The following is an 18829-nucleotide window of genomic DNA, read 5'->3' as shown; positions in this document are numbered from 1 at the left end:
CGCCTCACGGCAGGTCTAGTCTAGAGAGACTCCCTAGCACTCTCCCCAGTTGTACAGCCGACTTTGCTAGCGATAGTTCACTGACTACATACGCTCTCATTTGCTACGACCTAGCAAGGCGCCATATTCAGTTACTATAATCTGAACAGATAATATTGTGAATCATGTACCGCCAAGAGCGACGTTCATCATTAATGGATTAAGATTAAGTATCAAATTATTTACGTCCGCTTTCTGAATTCTAATTTCTTGTCATGTTCCAGACCTCACGTCAGTATAGTCCTTCCCTCCGCACGCCAGCCTGCGTGAGCTAAAACGCGTGCATTTCGGCCTCCTCTAGTAACACGATGTTGGCTCTTTTGCCAACACAACAGGATCTATGTTAGTAAGCGACTAGAGCGGATCAAGTTCCACTTGCTGATTGCCTAAAAATGGTTCAAATGGCTCTAAGCACTATGGGACTTAACGTTTGAGGTCATCAGTCCCCTAGACTTAGAACTGCTTAAACCTAAGGACAGCACATACATCCATTCCCAAGGCAGGATACGAACCTGCGACCGTAGCAGCCGCGTGGTTCCGGACTGCAGCACCTAGAACCGCTCGGCCAGTTAGTTGCCTATCTGACGTTTGCAGGAACAACAGAAACTTCATTTTCAATACCAAGCGTAATTATTAATCGAATTTAAAAATTTTAAATTTAATTATAGTCTGCTCATTAAAAGGTATAATGATGCGATTTCAGACTTTCTCGGCGTATTCCACTGATGAATTCTTCTCGAGTTTCAGCCGCGTGGTGGCGTCGTCTTGTCGCAACGTTTCAATGAGTTTCGTACCCATCATCTTCTGGCGAAATGTCGGGATGCTGTGTTCTGCGTATCTATACAGCTGCTTGGCCGTCGTCCGCTACTGTAGACCGGCTAATCACGTTCCTCCGGAAGGAGGTATCGCGTCGGTGGTGGGGGCGGGGGCGGCGCGGCCCAGTGTCGAGATCCGGTGGCTATCCAATCTGTCTGCATACGTCGCTGCCTTCAAATCATGGCGTTCCTGACGTATTCTGTCAATTGTGGGATTCCACGCTGCACTGAGCTGAAAACCGCTATCCCTGTTTAAAATGGTTCAAATGGCTCTGAGCACTACGAAACTTACCTGCTGAGGTCATCAGTCTCCTAGAACTTAGAACTAGTTAAACCTAACATAAGGACATCACACACATCCATGCCCGAGGCAGATTTCGAACCTGCGACCGCAGCGGTCGCGCGGTTGCAGACTGAAGCGCCTAGAACTGCTCGGCCACTCCGGCCGGCTATCCCTGTTTATTAAATTGTTTTGTATACGTATCTCCACTGCCTCTTTGAAGATCGGGTCCCAGAAACCGTTGGCGCTGCACAGCTGCTTCGTTTTCTCGAATTCGAAGGTCTGTCCCTCGATAATGCTATGTTCTGCTACAGCGGACTTGTTTGTCTGTCCTAGTCGTACGTTCCTTGTGTGTTCAATACAGCACTGGGAGATACATCGTTGTGTCTGTCCGATGTATTCCATCCAACATTCGCACTCAATACTGTAAATGCCCGGCGTCTGCAGCCTCAGTTGCTCTTTAGTTATGCCAAGTACAGGGTGATCAAAAAGTCAGTATAAATGTGAAAACTGAATAAATCACGGAGTAATGTAGATAGAGAGGTACAAATTGACACACATGCTTGGAATGACATGGGGTTTTATTAGAACCCAATAAATACGAAAGTTCAAAAAAATGTCCGACAGATGGCGCTTCATCTGATCATAATTGCAGTAATTAGCATAACAAAGTAAGACAAAGCAAAGATGATGTTCTTTACAGAAAATGCTCAATATGTCCATCATTCCTCAACAGTAGCTGTAGTTGAGGAATAATGTTGTGAACAGCACTGTAAAGCAGGTCCGGAGTTATGGTGAGGCATTCGCGTCGGATGTTGTCTTTCAGCATCCCTAGAGATGTCGGTCGATCACGATACACTTGCGACTTCAGGTAACCCCAAAGCCAATAATCGCACGGACTGGGACCTGGGAGACCAAGCATGACGTAAGTGGCGGCTGAGCACACGATCATCACCAAAGACGCGTGCAAGAGATCTTTCATGCGTCTAGCAATATGGGGTGGTTCTAATAAAACCTCATGTCATTCCAAGCATGTGTGTCAATTTTTACCTTTCTATCTACATTATTCCGTGGTTTATTAACTTTTCAAATTTATAATGACTTTTGATCACCCGGTATGTCTTTGCCTGTTTTCGGTGGGTGACAGATGGTCGTTATTCCGTGCTTCTTTACTGTTCTTCCGATCTTGGCTGTTGGCAGTCCAGCAAACGGTAGAAACGCCACACGTTTTGCTTCGTCTTCTTCTTGTTTCTCCTCCCTCCTCTTGTCTGCACGCAAGGCGTGTCTTATTTGTGTCTCGGTGTAGCCCGCAGATGTGCTAATTCACGCGGCAAACTCTCACTGTCACAGATATACCTGGCTCTTTGTACTAAGGTGTTCAGTACTGAGTTACGTTGTGCTGGATGGTGGCAGCTCCGAGCTTTAGATGTAAGTCCGTGTGCGTCTTCTCCCTGTAGACAAAGTGTCTCAACGTACCGTCCGGATTTTTCTTGATCAAAATATCCAAGAAGGGAAGGCAGTCTCTCTCTTCTACTCCATGGTGAATTTGATGCTGTCATGTATGCCACTGAGATAGCGTAGGAACCCCTGTAGTTTCTCCTTGCCATGCGGCCACAATACAAAAGTGTCGTCTACGTATCTGTAGAACACCTTTGGTTTATGGCAGGCGGTGTTCAGTGCCACATCTTCAAAGTGCTCCATGTACAAGTTTGCAATACCTAGGGCCATGGGGGAACTCATGGCCACACAATCTGTTTGTTCATAGAATTTCCCACCACATTTAAAGTACGTTGTGGTTAACACGAGACGAAAGAGTATGAGTGTGTCCTCATCGAGTGAATCATCCAGCGGCATCCGGATGAAAAGAGAAGTGACATCAAAGCTGACTAGTAGATCCTTCTCGTCCAGGCGTAACCCTTGGAGTACCTGAAAAAATTCGGTCGAGTTCTTGACATAGTGAGGGCAGTGACCCACGACTGCTTTTAGCTGCTGTGCAAGGTACTTCGCTACACCATGCGTCGGAAAATTTATAGTCTTCAATATAGGACGTAGTGGGACATACTCCTTATGGATCTTCGGGAGGCCATACAGGCGTGGTTGAGCCGATGCCACAGGGTAAAGCTTCCTGATGGTATTTCTTTAAAGTCCTGAGCTGTTGAGAAGATCGATGGTCTTGTGCGTAACAGAAGCAGTTACGTCTTTCCCCACTTCTTTGTATGCTGGATCTTGTAGTAAGGTGTCATGTTAATCGTTTAACACAATAAGACAAGAACGAGGGCTGTTCGGAAAGTAAGGTCCGATCGGTCGCGAAATGAAAACCACACTGAAAATCAAAAATTTTGTATTCGCAACAGTTAGCAACACCTTCCAGCTACCTCTCTAAATAGTCGCCGCTGAGACTTAGACATTAGTTGTGGCGTTGTAAAAACTTACCAGTACCCTCGTCACAGAAAGCAACCGCCCGTGTTTTCCGCCAATTCTCTACCCTGGTCTGCCTTTCGTTGTTTATGCCAAAGTGTTGTCTTTGTTGGCAGCTATTCATGTAAACAGAGATGAACAGCGGAGGAAGCCAATTAAGGGCTGTATTGTGGGTGATCAAACACTTCCCATCGAAAACGCTGCAACAGCGTCTTCATTGTCCCTGCAGAATGCGGCTGAAAATTGTCTTGAAAGAAACGCATGACATTTATGTTGTGTGGACTGTATAGCTTCAGGCGAAATCTCTCACCAGATCGACGTACTTGGCGGGAGACACTGATGTTTTAGGCATTACTACGCGATCACTTTGCACACTGAACTTGTACTTGGCGGGAGAAGCTGATGTTTTATGCATTCCTACGTGATAACTTTGCGCTCTTAACTGAAAAGAGCGACATGAAGCGATCGACAGGAACACTAAAGACACTGACCAATGCATCTGAAAAGTTCCATCGGATATTCACGGTGACTTCCATTCCCCGTCTAATCGGTCCTTACTTTCCGAATACGTGTCGTATTACAGTTAGACACTGTCTGTCTGTCTGTCTGTCTGTCTGTCTATCTATCTTGAGGCAGCGTAACTCTGTATTTGAGATTGAGAGCACTTAGCGACTTTCAACAAATTTTAAGCGCAATGTCAAACCATTTTTTAGGGTTCTCTACCTCAGACGGTAAAAACTCTATCCTTATGTCATCATTTTCTTGTCCGTCCGTCTGTCTGTCTGCCTGCACGACTGTTCTTCTTTCTCAGAGATGGATAAACTTGTCAAGTTCAAATTTATGCCACCTGCTAAGGTCTATACGCCCCTGTCAGTGTAATAAATGTAAGCTTCTCAGTAAATGTAACCAAAAGATACGGCCATTTAAGTCACATAATTTATTGATACTCGTAGACTAGTATCATAAAACATGGCAAGAGTAACGTTTCATAGTACAAGCAAAGGAAAAAGGTCGAGAATTATTAATTTGTTCAAATGGCTCTGAGCACTATGGGACTTAACACCTGTGGTCATCAGTCCCCTAGAACTTAGCACTACTTAAACCTAACTAACCTAAGGACATCACACACATCTATGCCCGAGGCAGGATTCGAACCTGCGACCGTAGCAGTCGCGCGGTTCCGGACTGAGCGCCTAGAACCGCTAGACCACCGCGGCCGGCATATTAATTTGTAATTACGTCGCAGGAAAAAACTATTTCCTTTGTCATTGGTCATACGACGTCAAACTTGGAATTGGAACAGTCAGTAGTTCTGCGCTCTGGCTGATAGATCGCGATAGTAAAAGTCAAACATTAAGTAAGGGGTGACTTTATTGCTCATATGACCCGTTTCTAAATTTCTCCATCATCAGATATATAGATGCGATTATTGCATGCAGGTATGGCATTTTGAAGTTGTCTGTGAAATAAACGTTCGTAGCCTCCGTGAAGTAATCGCTCCTGAATATCTGATGGTGGATTGATTCCGAAACTCAACACATGAGCAATAAGGTAGTTCCTTGTGTGATGTTTGACTTTTACCATTGCGACCCAGTCAGTCTGAATGGAGAACTACTGATTATTGCAATAATCGTTGCCTGCATGACTGTATGTCACATATATAGCTTTGAAATGAAAGCATTCTCGAAAATCTTGGAATCCAACGGACCGATATCAAACCGGTATCAAAGTCGACAACAGGCAAACTCGCCGAGATTCTTGATTCCGTTAATGATTCAATTGTCTGTATATGTATACAGACCATATGTATATGTACACAGACAATTAATAATATGTACACAGACAATTAAGTTCGTACAGAAACCTGAGGGCACCAATCCTGCTCGCACCTGGCCAATTTTGTAATCTATTTATCGCTTACATGATCAACGTCAAATATTTAGTATATAATTCATTTGTAAAGTAATCAGACGTTTGAAGCTGTTTCTTATACGGGAGCTTACTGGTATACATTACTGGCTTCGATGCTGTTTCTAACTTTTCATCTACAGAATCAATGAGTAAACATTTTGCTTGAAAATGTTTTGTGTTGGTCTGTATGTCCTACAGTTAGTAAATTTAACCATTAATCAGGTTTAATATAAACATACAGTTTCGGCGGCTATAATTACAGCACGACGAAGGTGACATGTTACTATGTGATCGAAAGTATCCGGACACCCCCTACAACATACTTTCTTCATATTAGGTGCATTGTGATGCCACCTACTGCCAGGTACTCCGTATCAGCGACCTCAGTAGTCATTAGACATCGTGAGAGAGCAGAATGGAGAGCTCCGCTGAACTCACGGACTTCGAACGTGACACGTGATTGGGCGTCAATTGTGTCATACGTCTGTACGCGAGATTTACACACTCCTAAACATCCATAGGTCCACTGTTTCCGATGTGGTAATGAAGTGGAAACGTCAAGGGACACCTACAGCACAAAAGTGTACAGGCTGACTTCGTCTGTTGGCTGATAGAGACCGCCGACAGCTGAAGAATGTCGTAATGTGTAATAGGCAGACATCTATCCAGAGCATCACACAGAAATTCCAAACTGCATCAGGATCCACTGCAAGTACTATGACAGTTAGTCGGGAGGTGACAAAACTTGGATTTCATGGTCGAACGGCTGCTCATAAGCCACTCATCACGCCAGTAAATTCCTAACAACGCATCGTTTGGTGTAAGGAGTGTAAACATTGTTTGATTGAACAGAGGGAAAACGTTGTGTGGACTGACGAATTCGGCGATCCGATGGCAGGGTGTTGGTATGGAGAATGCCCAGTGAACCTCATCTGCCGGCGTGTGTAGTGCCAACAGTAAAATTCTGAGGAAGGGGGGCGGGGGGGGGGGGTTTGCACCCTTTGTTGTTTTGCATGGCACTATCGCAGCACAGGCCTCTACTGATGTTTTAAGAACCTTCTTACTTCCCACTGTTGAAGAGCAATTCGGAGTTGGCATTTGCATCTTTCAACACGATCGAGCACCTGTTCATAATGCACGGCCTGTGGTGGAGTGGTTATACGACAATAGCATCCCCGTAATGGACTGGCCTGCACAGAGTCCTGACATGAATCCTATAGAACGCGTTTGGGATGTTTTGGAACGCCGACATAGTGTCAGGCCTTACCGACCGACATCGATACCTCTCCTCAGTGCAGCGCTCCGTGAAGAATGGGCTGCCGTTCTCCAAGAAACCTTCCAGCACCTGTTCACACAAATTTCGGGCTTGCAGCCGGTCGTCATTCAATACTTCGCACGATATTTCAACTGGGCACCTGCCAGTCATCTTCAGGTGAGCCGTCGCAGACTGGCGATAAAGTTCTCCGCTCCGCAATATATAGCGTACTGTAACTATTCTGCGCATGCGCCGAAAACTTGATAGTTGAACCAACACTGCCCGCCGGCAGCGCCCTCGCTGGTGGAATAGCGGAACTCAGTCGCCCTCTGCGTTGCTGTTTGCCACGGCCGTCGACGCACTCTGTCGTCTTCGATTTGAGCAAATCGTGGAGATGATGGGATTCCATGCACTGTCCAGCTGGTAGCCGCTGTCACGGTTTAACAGATTTTCTGCCAGTCGTATTTCTACGGATTCTTTAATAATGGAGTCCCAGAAAGACGTTGCTGTAGACAAAATCATTGTTTTCTCATACTCCATTGAATGTCCAGTAGAAATACAATGTTCAGCAATAGCGGACTTGCTTGGCTGCAAAAGGCGGGTGTAACGTTGATGTTCAGTGCAGCGTTCTTTCACGGTGCGTGTGGTTTGACCTATGTAAGCCATACCACATTGGCACGATATCTTGTAAATTCCGGCCTTTCGTAGTAACAGATTGTCCTTAACTGATCCCACAAGGTCCGCAATCTTCGATGGTGGGCGGAAAACCACTTTTACCTGAAATTTTCGGAGGATTCTCGCTATTTTAAACGAAGTGTTGCCAACGAAAGGGAGAAAAGCTAAAGATTGTTCCGGCATGTTCTCCTCTTTATTCGCTTCCTGCTTCTTAGTTTTAACTGTTAGTGCCCTGTTAATCTGTCGGATGGAATACCCATTTTCGCTGAATACTGTCTTTAGATGGGCGAGTTCTCGAGATAAGATATCTAGATCTGAGACAGTATGAGCTCTATGAACAAGCGTTTTAAGCAAAATCATGGTTTGCGATGGGTGATGGCAACTCGATGCTTGCAGGTACAAATCAGTATGAGTGAGTTTCCGGTTAACTGAATTCCCTAGAGAACCATCATTCTTCCTTCGAACCAGGACATCCAAGAAAGGCAAACAACCATCTTTCTCTATTTCCATGGTGAACAGGATGTTGCTATGAATGGAGGTGATGTAGAAACTCATTTAATTTATCTTCTCCATGAGGCCACACTATGAAAGTGTCCTCCACATACCGCCAAAAAACTGTTGGCTTCAGGGCAGCTGATTCAAGCGCTCTCTCTTCAAAGTCCTCCATAAAAAGGTTAGCGACCAAAGGAGAGAGGGGCTACCCATGGTGACACCGTCAGTCTGTTCAAAATATTCTTGATTAAACATAAAATAAGTTGAGGAAAGTGCGTGCCTGAACAAAGCAGTGATATCAACATGAAACAGGTTACCAATCAGTGTCAAAGAATCTGCAAGAGGAACTTTTGTAAAAAGTGAGACCACATCAAAACTTACTAGAAGGTCTACACTGCTAAGACGAAGAGCCCCCAGTCTATTGATAAAATCAGCTGAGTTTCGTATGTGATGTGAGCACTTGCCTACGAAAGGTCTCAGAAAGGAAGCGAGATGTTTAGCTAAATCATATGTAGGAGCTCCAATGTTGCTCACTATTGGACGCAGAGGAAGACCCTCTTTATGAATCTTTGGAAGGCCATACAGTCTTGGAGGTACACAACCATGTGGTTTTAACCTCTTGTGGTCTCTTGCGGTAAGGAGGAGGAATTTAATAGTGCTGAAGTTTTTCGTTGCACACGTCCTGTAGGATCGTAATCAATCCTCCTATAGGTAGAGTCACTTAGCAGACCATACATCTTATCTTTATACACACCACGAGGTAACAAAACAGTTGCATTACCTTTGTCAGCTTTCAATACCACTACGTCAGGGTCCTCTCTCTGATTTCGTAATGCAGCCCTTTCTGCAGAGGTTAAATTACTGCGTTGAGTAGGAGCCTTCAACAGAGCACGGCAAGTTTCCCTTCTTATTTCGTCTGCGGCATCCAAAGGAAGACGTCGTACAGCTTCTTCAACACCACTCAAAATACTTATTAATGGCGGTGCTGTAGGTGTAGGTGCAAAATTGAGTCCCTTGCTTAATACAGACAGCGTAGCGTCGTCAAATTATTCTCCGTGAGATTGACAACGGAACGTCGTACCATTATCCCTTCTGGCGACGGCGTCTGTGGCAACAGTCGATCAAATTTTGATATCTGCCGACAATTAGCATCATTGTGGATCCACTCGAACTTGGCCGAAGTCACTCCATCAACCCAGTCCCATGATACAGGACAAAGATACCTTGCAACCTCCAGATGTAACTGGTAAAGTTCTGCTGAAATAGCATCTAACCTTCGTCTTGTATAGCAAATCCTCTCCTTGACAATAGCATGACTAGCCTTCTCAGTAATCTTCCGTGCAGTAGCGGTCTTAATGAAATGAGTCACTCTAGCAAATTTTGGTATTATGCCATGGTCCCGACATCTCAATAAAAAGGTTAATGAACTTGAAAGGGAAACTTGCCGTGCTCTATTGAAGGCTCCTACTCAACGCAGTAATTTAACCTCTGCAGAAAGGGCTGCATTACGAAATCTGAGAGAGGACCCTGACGTAGTGGTATTGAAAGCTGACAAAGGTAATGCAACTGTTTTGTTACCTCGTGGTGTGTATAAAGATAAGATGTATGGTCTGCTAAGTGACTCTACCTATAGGAGGATTGATTACGATCCTACAGGACGTGTGCAACGAAAAACTTCAGCACTATTAAATTCCTCCTCCTTACCGCAAGAGACCACAAGAGGTTAAAACCACATGGTTGTGTACCTCCAAGACTGTATGGCCTTCCAAAGATTCATAAAGAGGGTCTTCCTCTGCGTCCAATGGTGAGCAACATTGGAGCTCCTACATATGATTTAGCTAAACATCTCGCTTCCTTACTGAGACCTTTCGTAGGCAAGTGCTCACATCACATACGAAACTCAGCTGATTTTATCAATAGACTGGGGGCTCTTCGTCTTAGCAGTGTAGATCTTCTAGTAAGTTTTGATGTGGTCTCACTTTTTACAAAATTTCCTCTTGCAGATTCTTTGACACTGATTGGTAACCTGTTTCCTGTTGATATCACTGCTTTGTTCAGGCACGCACTTTCCTCAACTTATTTTATGTTTAATCAAGAATATTTTGAACAGACTGACGGTGTCACCATGGGTAGCCCCTCTCTCCTTTGGTCGCTAACCTTTTTATGGAGGACTTTGAAGAGAGAGCGCTTGAATCAGCTGCCCTGAAGCCAACAGTTTTTTGGCGGTATGTGGAGGACACTTTCATAGTGTGGCCTCATGGAGAAGATAAATTAAATGAGTTTCTACATCACCTCCATTCATAGCAACATCCTGTTCACCATGGAAATAGAGAAAGATGGTTGTTTGCCTTTCTTGGATGTCCTGGTTCGAAGGAAGAATGATGGTTCTCTAGGGCATTCAGTTTACCGGAAACCCACTCATACTGATTTGTACCTGCAAGCATCGAGTTGCCATCACCCATCGCAAACCATGATTTTGCTTAAAACACTTGTTCATAGAGCTCATACTGTCTCAGATCTAGATAGCTTATCTCAAGAACTCGCCCATCTAAAGACAGTATTCAGCGAAAATGGGTATTCCATCCGACAGATTAACAGGGCACTAACAGTTAAAACTAAGAAGCAGGAAGCGAATAAAGAGGAGAACATGCCGGAACAATCTTTAGCTTTTCTCCCTTTCGTTGGCAACACTTCGTTTAAAATAGCGAGAATCCTCCGAAAATTTCAGGTAAAAGTGGTTTTCCGCCCACCATCGAAGATTGCGGACCTTGTGGGATCAGTTAAGGACAATCTGTTACTACGAAAGGCCGGAATTTACAAGATACCGTGCCAATGTGGTATGGCTTACATAGGTCAAACCACACGCACCGTGAAAGAACGCTGCACTGAACATCAACGTTACACCCGCCTTTTGCAGCCAAGCAAGTCCGCTATTGCTGAACATTGTATTTCTACTGGACATTCAATGGAGTATGAGAAAACAATGATTTTGTCTACAGCAACGTCTTTCTGGGACTCCATTATTAAAGAATCCGTAGAAATACGACTGGCAGAAAATCTGTTAAACCGTGACAGCGGCTACCAGCTGGACAGTGCATGGAATCCCATCATCTCCACGATTTGCTCAAATCGAAGACGACAGAGTGCGTCGACGGCCGTGGCAAACAGCAACGCAGAGGGCGACTGAGTGCCACTATTCCACCAGCGAGGGCGCTGCCGGCGGGCAGTGTTGGTTCAACTATCAAGTTTTCGACGCATGCGCAGAATAGTTACAGTACGCTATATATTGCGGAGCGGAGAACTTTATCGCCAGTCTGCGACGGCTCACCTGAAGATGACTGGCAGGTGCCCAGTTGAAATATCGTGCGAAGTATTGAATGACGACCGGCTGCAAGCCCGAAATTTGTTTGAACAGTCAATTCGCCGGGAAAATTTTAAAATTCACTTCCAGCACCTGATTGAACGTATGCCTGCGAGAGTGGAAGTTGTCATTAAGCTTATGGGTGGCCCAACACCATAATGAATTCCGGCATTACCGATGGAGGGCGCCACGAACTTGTTAGTCATTTTCAGCCAGGTGTGCGGATACTTTTGATCACATGCTGTAGCTTGTAGGAGTAACGTCATATACATCCTATATGCAAGGAAAATTTATGCATTGGTTTTTTATTCAGAAATAGCATTTGGATTTTGTATGCTCGTGAGCAGATTACGTTCTGCCTGCTGCAAGTAGCAGAAAAGTCTACCACCACGTGTCGCAATTCGACAAGTGCAGGATCGTGGCCTACCGAGACTGATGTCTATCATTAAACTGTTGCTGCTGGCTATGGTCGGAATCCCACGACTGTGAAGTGATCGAGGTGTGCAGGACGGCAGCACTCGAGCAGCACTCGGCAGCACTTAGCAGTCCCACGCAACCATCGCTCGAGAGAACAGGCAAATTTTTTGCTCGGACTTGCAGGATCGTACAGCCACGTCACGAATCTTGAGTTAAGAAATAGGTTTCGTTACAGCTGAAACTGACAGTGTGACTACGTCTGGAGCAGTACGGACTTTCAGCGTGCCAACTACTGTTGTGGTTTCCTTTGACGTTGCAGCAGAGGGAGGCACATGGACGCTGATGGGCACAGCGACAACTGTGGTGACAGGAGTGCAACCACGTCCCGGGTCTCGGTATAGTAAGACAATGAACATGACAATATGATGAGTCTCCGAGGAGACCATCGCTGCAAGATTAAGTGTGAACTAAGCACCTATCGTGATGGTAACGGGTGTCATTGGGTATAGAACATAATCACATCTGATTCACATAGTAAGTGATTTCGACTGCAGTCGTTACATTTCTCGCTGGTTAATCCCGTTGGCTCCCAGTTGTATGTGATATATGTTTCAACCTTGCTGCCCCTGCTGTCCTCGTTACGGAGGGTGCTCGACTGTTACCGTGACCATTGAAAATATTTAGTCATGAGTTGCCCAGAAACTACTACTTACCAAAACCCACGATTCATGAAATGTCGCAAGTAGATAAAACTGCTTCGAATGACGTGCCCATATTTGTCATCCAAATTTAGGTTGCATCTATGCCTAGCCGGGTTAAAGCCATTGTTGCTACCAGAGGTGGCAGCTCGATGTACTACGTTTCGAACGCTGTCTAATCCCAGATCACCTTCAAATGTAATTATGTATTCTTCCGGTCATAGTGTGTAAGCACAATACGTAAAATATTCTTCTTTGTTATCTTTACAGGTGCTGTAATTTTGATGTCCAACAGCATGTTTTTTTATACTTCATTCATGATCTGATTCGATTGTTTATCTTCATCACACTACCAAAAATTCAAACATCTGATACAACGTAACTCATCTCAGTTCTGTGCACACATTACTGGTGGTTATAGTCGAGTACTGGCATTTCCTCGACAAATGAAATAACCGTGGCATAAAAACAAATCCATTTATTCAAAGAACACGCTATAATAAGTCAAAACATTACAACCTCTTTTGGGGTGGCGGGTAAAATATGTAGTTTGTTATTAATTTGTTATTTAAATTCGTAAGCTGAAATGTTTGGTAGTCTTGTCCGACTCCACAGCCTTTTACTGAGGCCTGTAATGTATTTCTGTGAACAGGCAGAAGCGATGGACACACAATTCTGCTCGCCTAAACTAAAATAAAACGTTCTTCCAATATTTGACACGCAAATGGTTTTTATTAAATAATTCAAAAAGTAATTGAGGTAGCTCCACGAAAACTTCTACCACATGTTTTTATGATACAATAACCTAATTCCAAAAGTAGATTTCTCTAACTTTTAAGGTTTCGAAAGAAAGCGGGATAATTTAAGAAGTAAAAAACGTAATTTCATGAAATCGTTTACAAAATGCTTTTGTAACCAACTCAACCTATGCAAGAAATGGACAGGGGCTGCCAATAGAGAGCTCTCGATAGGTGTGTGGATCGGCCGTGAGGCGTGCCGAGACAGTACGTGCAGCCGCGATTAAGCTGTCTCCCGCATGGCGCAATGGTTACCGCACTTGCCTAGTGAGCAGGAGATCCCGGGTTCGAATCCCGGTCCGGTACACGTTCTCATTTGTCGCCGTCGATTCGGCGTAATGTCCCAATGCAACTGACAGCAGTGACCCCTTTCCTTTTCTTTCCTTTCTTCTCCTCTCCACCTTCAGTTTACGTACAACTGAATCTAAATGCAAAAGTACATCTTTCTGACGTTAATACCAGAAGTTTTAAAATCTCTCGAAAACTGGATTTTGAGTAAACTAATTATCGGATGGTGCTGAGAATCGAAACGTTTAATATTGGTTTAATCGTGCATAAACTGGCCGTTCTGCAACCGTATTTAAACTTAAATTTTACGTAAGATTATTGTACAGTCTCTGTTCGGGGGATGCATTCGACGCATCCATCCTGACCTTGGCCTAGCAATGGTGAAAAGCCAATAGCTCACTTGCCACTGTACACTCCCAGATTAAGTGCCACAAGATTGCGTTACGGACACATGAGGGGGTAAGGAAAGTATACAACCAGAGCAGTGACGAATGTGGTATCATTATAGCAACGACACTGGCCACAGAAGCCAATGACGTAAGTGACTTCGGCAGATGGTAGATTGTATTGGCCCTGTGACTGGGAAGAAGCATCGCAGAAACGTGGTCTGTCAGTGTGCTGCTGTTGTAAGTAGCTATGGAAAGTGGCTGCAAGACATTGACACAATGAGTAAACACTCTCTAAAGGAGGGTAACTGGTGATCGGTGGCAGATCCGATGATTTTGACAGGTGTTTCGGAGCGCACAATTCAGTGCACGTGGGACTCCACAGTAAACGATGCCTGTTTGTTGAAATGTCGTTTACGACTGCAGTCGGGCGCAGGAAAGTGCTTACTGAACTATGGATTAGTGCAAACTCGTCGCCTGGTTGGAAGAATTATGTTTACTGAAACAGCAAGTCGATGTTTGAACAGTTGCTCGAAGCATGCACCGTTCCAAAGCCGCAGTCCAATACGGTAGTATTAGGATATGTGTGGTGTTCACGTCGGCTTCCACGGGACATGTATCAGTAATCGAAAGCACCGTGACACCAGTAGATTACGTGAATATTATTGTGAACGACCTGCTACGCTATCTACTTCATTGTCTCCACGGCGAGCGCCTACACCACCGGCCACCCGCGGAACGGATCTGTAAAGCCGGGTCCAGACAGAATAGGGGTTATCTTTGCCGGTCCCCCGGTGAACGCAAACTCTCAGAGGCGCCCATAAGGCAACCTCAAGGGCGCCTCCAGCGGTCACGGTATCTACGGTTCTACTTTCTTCCGCACGCCACGTGACGAGACATAATCAGCAATGTATCCTGAGTCGGGCGTACCACATAGGCCCGCGCTGAGGCACGGGAGGTGTTCACATCGAGTGAGCAGCTCCAGGTAGTAGCCTAGGCGCCATCACGTCGACCCATGGAAGTTTTCACGTCCTGGGCATCCCAGACGGTTACATGGTCTCCTTCGGTACTCATCCCGGCTTACTCGAGTAACTGTTTTGTTGATTAACGTATACGGCAAGGTCGAACTTTCGTCTTGCGTAGTGGAATACGATGTGTTTGAACTGGAACAATTTTCTGATTTAACTTCTTTACTCTGACCCTCAGAAGTGACTAGTACAGGGCTTAACAACATACGTGCTCGCGGAGCAAGCTGTGAGCAGCAAGGCGCGAGCACGGAGCAGCGCGAGCACGCTACCCCCCACTACCGGACCAGAGCGGAGAGTGGGGAGAGTCACGTGGGGCACACAACAGCTGCCGCCAGTCAATGTGAATCCGCGGCCACCTGCAGGGATATCACTCACGAATTATTACTGCGACAAATGAAACAAATAAAGGAGAACGTACACGTGCCACATAATTTTATTAGCTTAGTGTATGCCTCTACCATCTGTAGACACTGAAACTAAAGAATTCCACGACAATCCTATATTTTCAACACTTTCTTCAACACTACTTAAAATATCACCTCCGGTTGTAGTGTTCTTCATGGCTACTACATCGAAGAGCTCCTCCCTCACCTGAAGATCTCTGTTAACACCTCTAATAAATATGGCAAGCTGCGCTGTTCCAGTGATATCAACACTTTCGTCCAGAGCTAGAGAATACGCCATAAAATCTTAACAGATATTTGCAAGCTGGCTCTGGACGTCGCCTGCCATGTCCTGTATGCGACGCATAATGGTCATGTTAGATAATGGCACAATCCGAAACTGTTCAACTTGAGATGGACACAAATGTTCCGCTGCAACTACCAAACATTCTTTTATTAAATCGCCATCAGTTAAGAGGCGCAGGGATTTTGCTAAAAGCAAAGCAATTTTGTAACCCACTCTGAGAGCTGCCTCAGTTGATTTTTCTTCGTCGTCCAGATCTTCTTCGGATAGCTTCCTTTTATGTTTAATAACTTCCTGTGCACGATCTGGTCAATCACATTTTCCACGTCCGTAGTCTTTCGCGTCGTACGACATATAATGTCACTGCAAATCAAATTTCGTAAAAGAATTCAGCGTTTTGTGACATACTAAACATTTTGCAACACCATCTTTTTCAGTAAATAGATACAGTTCCTCCCAATGGGGGTTGAACTGCGAAAGCATGGTTGGGGTTACACAACGGCGACTTCACATGATTCGTAACCAGCGAAGTGACTGTTAAGAGCTGATCGTAGTACTTTAAACGTTACACAGTCGGCGCGAATTCAATAGGCACGCTGCGGCCCTATTCAAACGTGCGCGCGCATTTCCCCTCCCTCCCCTCCCTCCGTACTCCGCGACCTTGCAGCTGCTCGCGAGCACGTGCTTGAGCAGACGCGAGTACTCGCGCTCAAAACCGGCCAGTTGTTAAGCCCTGGACTAGTAGAACGGTTAATTTGTGTGTCTGAAGAATTTGTTCTGTGGCCGTTAGCTTTGTAATAGAATCTTTGTAAGTGACTTGTAACTTTCTCGTTCTGACCATAACCTGTGGACATAGCATACTTGATATCACGTTCGACGGCGATGGATAACAGTCCTCCTCACTAGCCCATAATCGTGCGTGCTACGTGGTTTGAGAAGCACAAGAACGAAATCATTTTAGTGTCTTGACCACCAGATTTGGTCCGAACACTACTGATAGCATCCAGAGCTCACAAAGCACTGGCCCGTAATTTGCAGGAACTGAGTGTCCTGTGCAGAGGAATTTGATGATACATACCTCCGAAAACCGACCAAAGACGTATCGAATTCATACCAAGCATAATCGCCACTTTAGTGTGCTCCAGAAGTGGAACAGCACCTAGTAAGCAGGTGCTCCCGGTCATTAGTGTATGCTGACAATCCTATTTTGCTGTACTAATGCGAGGGAGGCGATATACAAGAGGAAAGGGCAAAAAGTCAGTCATGCATCCGAAAACAGCCCCTACGACAGAACTGCAGAATGACAACAGGATTACCTGCCGATCTGAGCGTGTCAAAAGAAAACGGGAAAGATAAATTCGTAATGTTTCGGAAACGGTAGTCCTGTGATACGATTACGAACGGATCCTCACGTCACTTGAAGTGGGCTTATTTTAAGACAAAGATAAACATGAAGATGAAACTATTCTTCGATAATGTTTGAGTTTTCTCACCGTTTATCCTATGGTATAATGTTCGCTGTTTTTCATTGTGTGGAACGTAATGGCAGATAATGAAATAATTAACCATAGGATACAAAGGCAACTGAAATCGCTCAGCAGAGGAAAGGTCGGTGGACATCACATGATACCAGTACGATTCTACATATACTACGCGAAAGAACTTGCTCTTTCCCGCAGCATTCTATTGTAGGTCGATAGAGAAGCGAAACATTCCTAATGATTCGAAAAAACCACAGGTCATTCCAATGTGGGAATCGGTGGTCAAACAAACGGAAAAAATTATAGGTCTGTATCTCTGATGGCGGTATGTTCTGGAGTCTTGGAACATCTGTACTTACATACATCTGCATCTACATACGTTCCCCGCAAAATATCTGTACTAGTACTAAGCCGCTCCTTTCCTGTTCCACTCGCACATACAGCAAGGGAGAAAAGATTACCTATATGCATCCGTATGAGCCCTAATTTCTCGTATCTAATCTGCGTAGTCCTTACGCGAAATGTATGTTATTGGTAATTGGATCGTTCTTCAGTCAGTTTCAATTGCCGGTTCTCTTTCTTACGTTTCATAAGTATTACGACATGTGTAGAGACCGATAATTTCCGTAGAAATCAACGTGGATCTCGAAAACAACGATCCTATGAGACCTAGTTTGCTCCGTTCGGCCACGAGATCCGGAAAGCAGTAGATACTGGCGCCTACCTTGGGGCCATTTTCCTTGTCTTCTGCAGATAGTTCGACATGGTTCCGCATTGTTGACAAATGAACAAAATATGAGTGTGTGGAGTAAGAGACCAGCTGTGTAATTGGACTGAAGAGTTTCTAGCATAGAGAACACAGCATGTCACTGTCTTATCGAAAAGAAATCTTCGCACGTAAACTTATCTCCGTTAATACCCTAAGGGACCGTTATAGGACCATTAATTTTCTTAGTGTGTGTAAATAAAACAGTGCGTGACGTCGGAAGTTCCATGAGACTTCTCGCGAGTAGTGATGTAGTATACAGAGAAGTGGCAACGCTAGAAAATTGTGATGAAATGCAGAAATACCTGCAGAGGATCGAGGTTTTGTTGACGGATAATCAATAGACTGGCAACAAGAACAAATGTAACCTACTGCGTATAAATAAGCAGAAAGACCCATTATTAGACGATAACACGATTGCTGACGGAATTACTGGAAGCAGCCATATACCTTACATATCTGAGATTTTAAGTACGGGACGATTTAAAGTGGAGTGACTACATAAAGTTAATCACAGGTAAGGCAGTTGGCAATCTATGATTCATTGAATGAATCTTCAGCAAATGTAGTGCGCCCACAAAGGAGATAGCTTAAAAAACCTTCGTTCGACAGATACTTGAATGCAGCTCATTTCTCTGAGATCCGTACAGGATTTGATTGACAGAAGAAGATCCCAACAATAACAATGCGCGTCATTACAGGTACCATTTAGTAAGCGCGGAAGTATCATGGAGTTACTCAGCCAACTCTCGTGACAGACGCTGTAAAAGAGACATTCTGCATCACAGTGTGGTTTACTGTTAATGTCTCAAGGGCGTACAGCAAATATATTGGCTCATATTACATATATGACAACATACATCCGTAGCCGATGTTGCTCACCCATGGCTGTGCGGTTTTGTTCGACTTGGAGGTAATCCGATTCGTATCCTGATGGTAAAGGAAATTTTCACTGCCGTTATTTGGCTGGTAAGGATGAAGAGAGCCGGCAGCGCCAAGTTTTAGTTCACAGACCCGTACCATAGACTATGCAGC

This window comes from Schistocerca nitens, chromosome 1 (genome assembly GCF_023898315.1).
Source record: "Schistocerca nitens isolate TAMUIC-IGC-003100 chromosome 1, iqSchNite1.1, whole genome shotgun sequence".
NCBI classification, from domain to species: domain Eukaryota; kingdom Metazoa; phylum Arthropoda; class Insecta; order Orthoptera; family Acrididae; genus Schistocerca; species Schistocerca nitens.
This window is presented reverse-complemented; position numbering follows the sequence as displayed.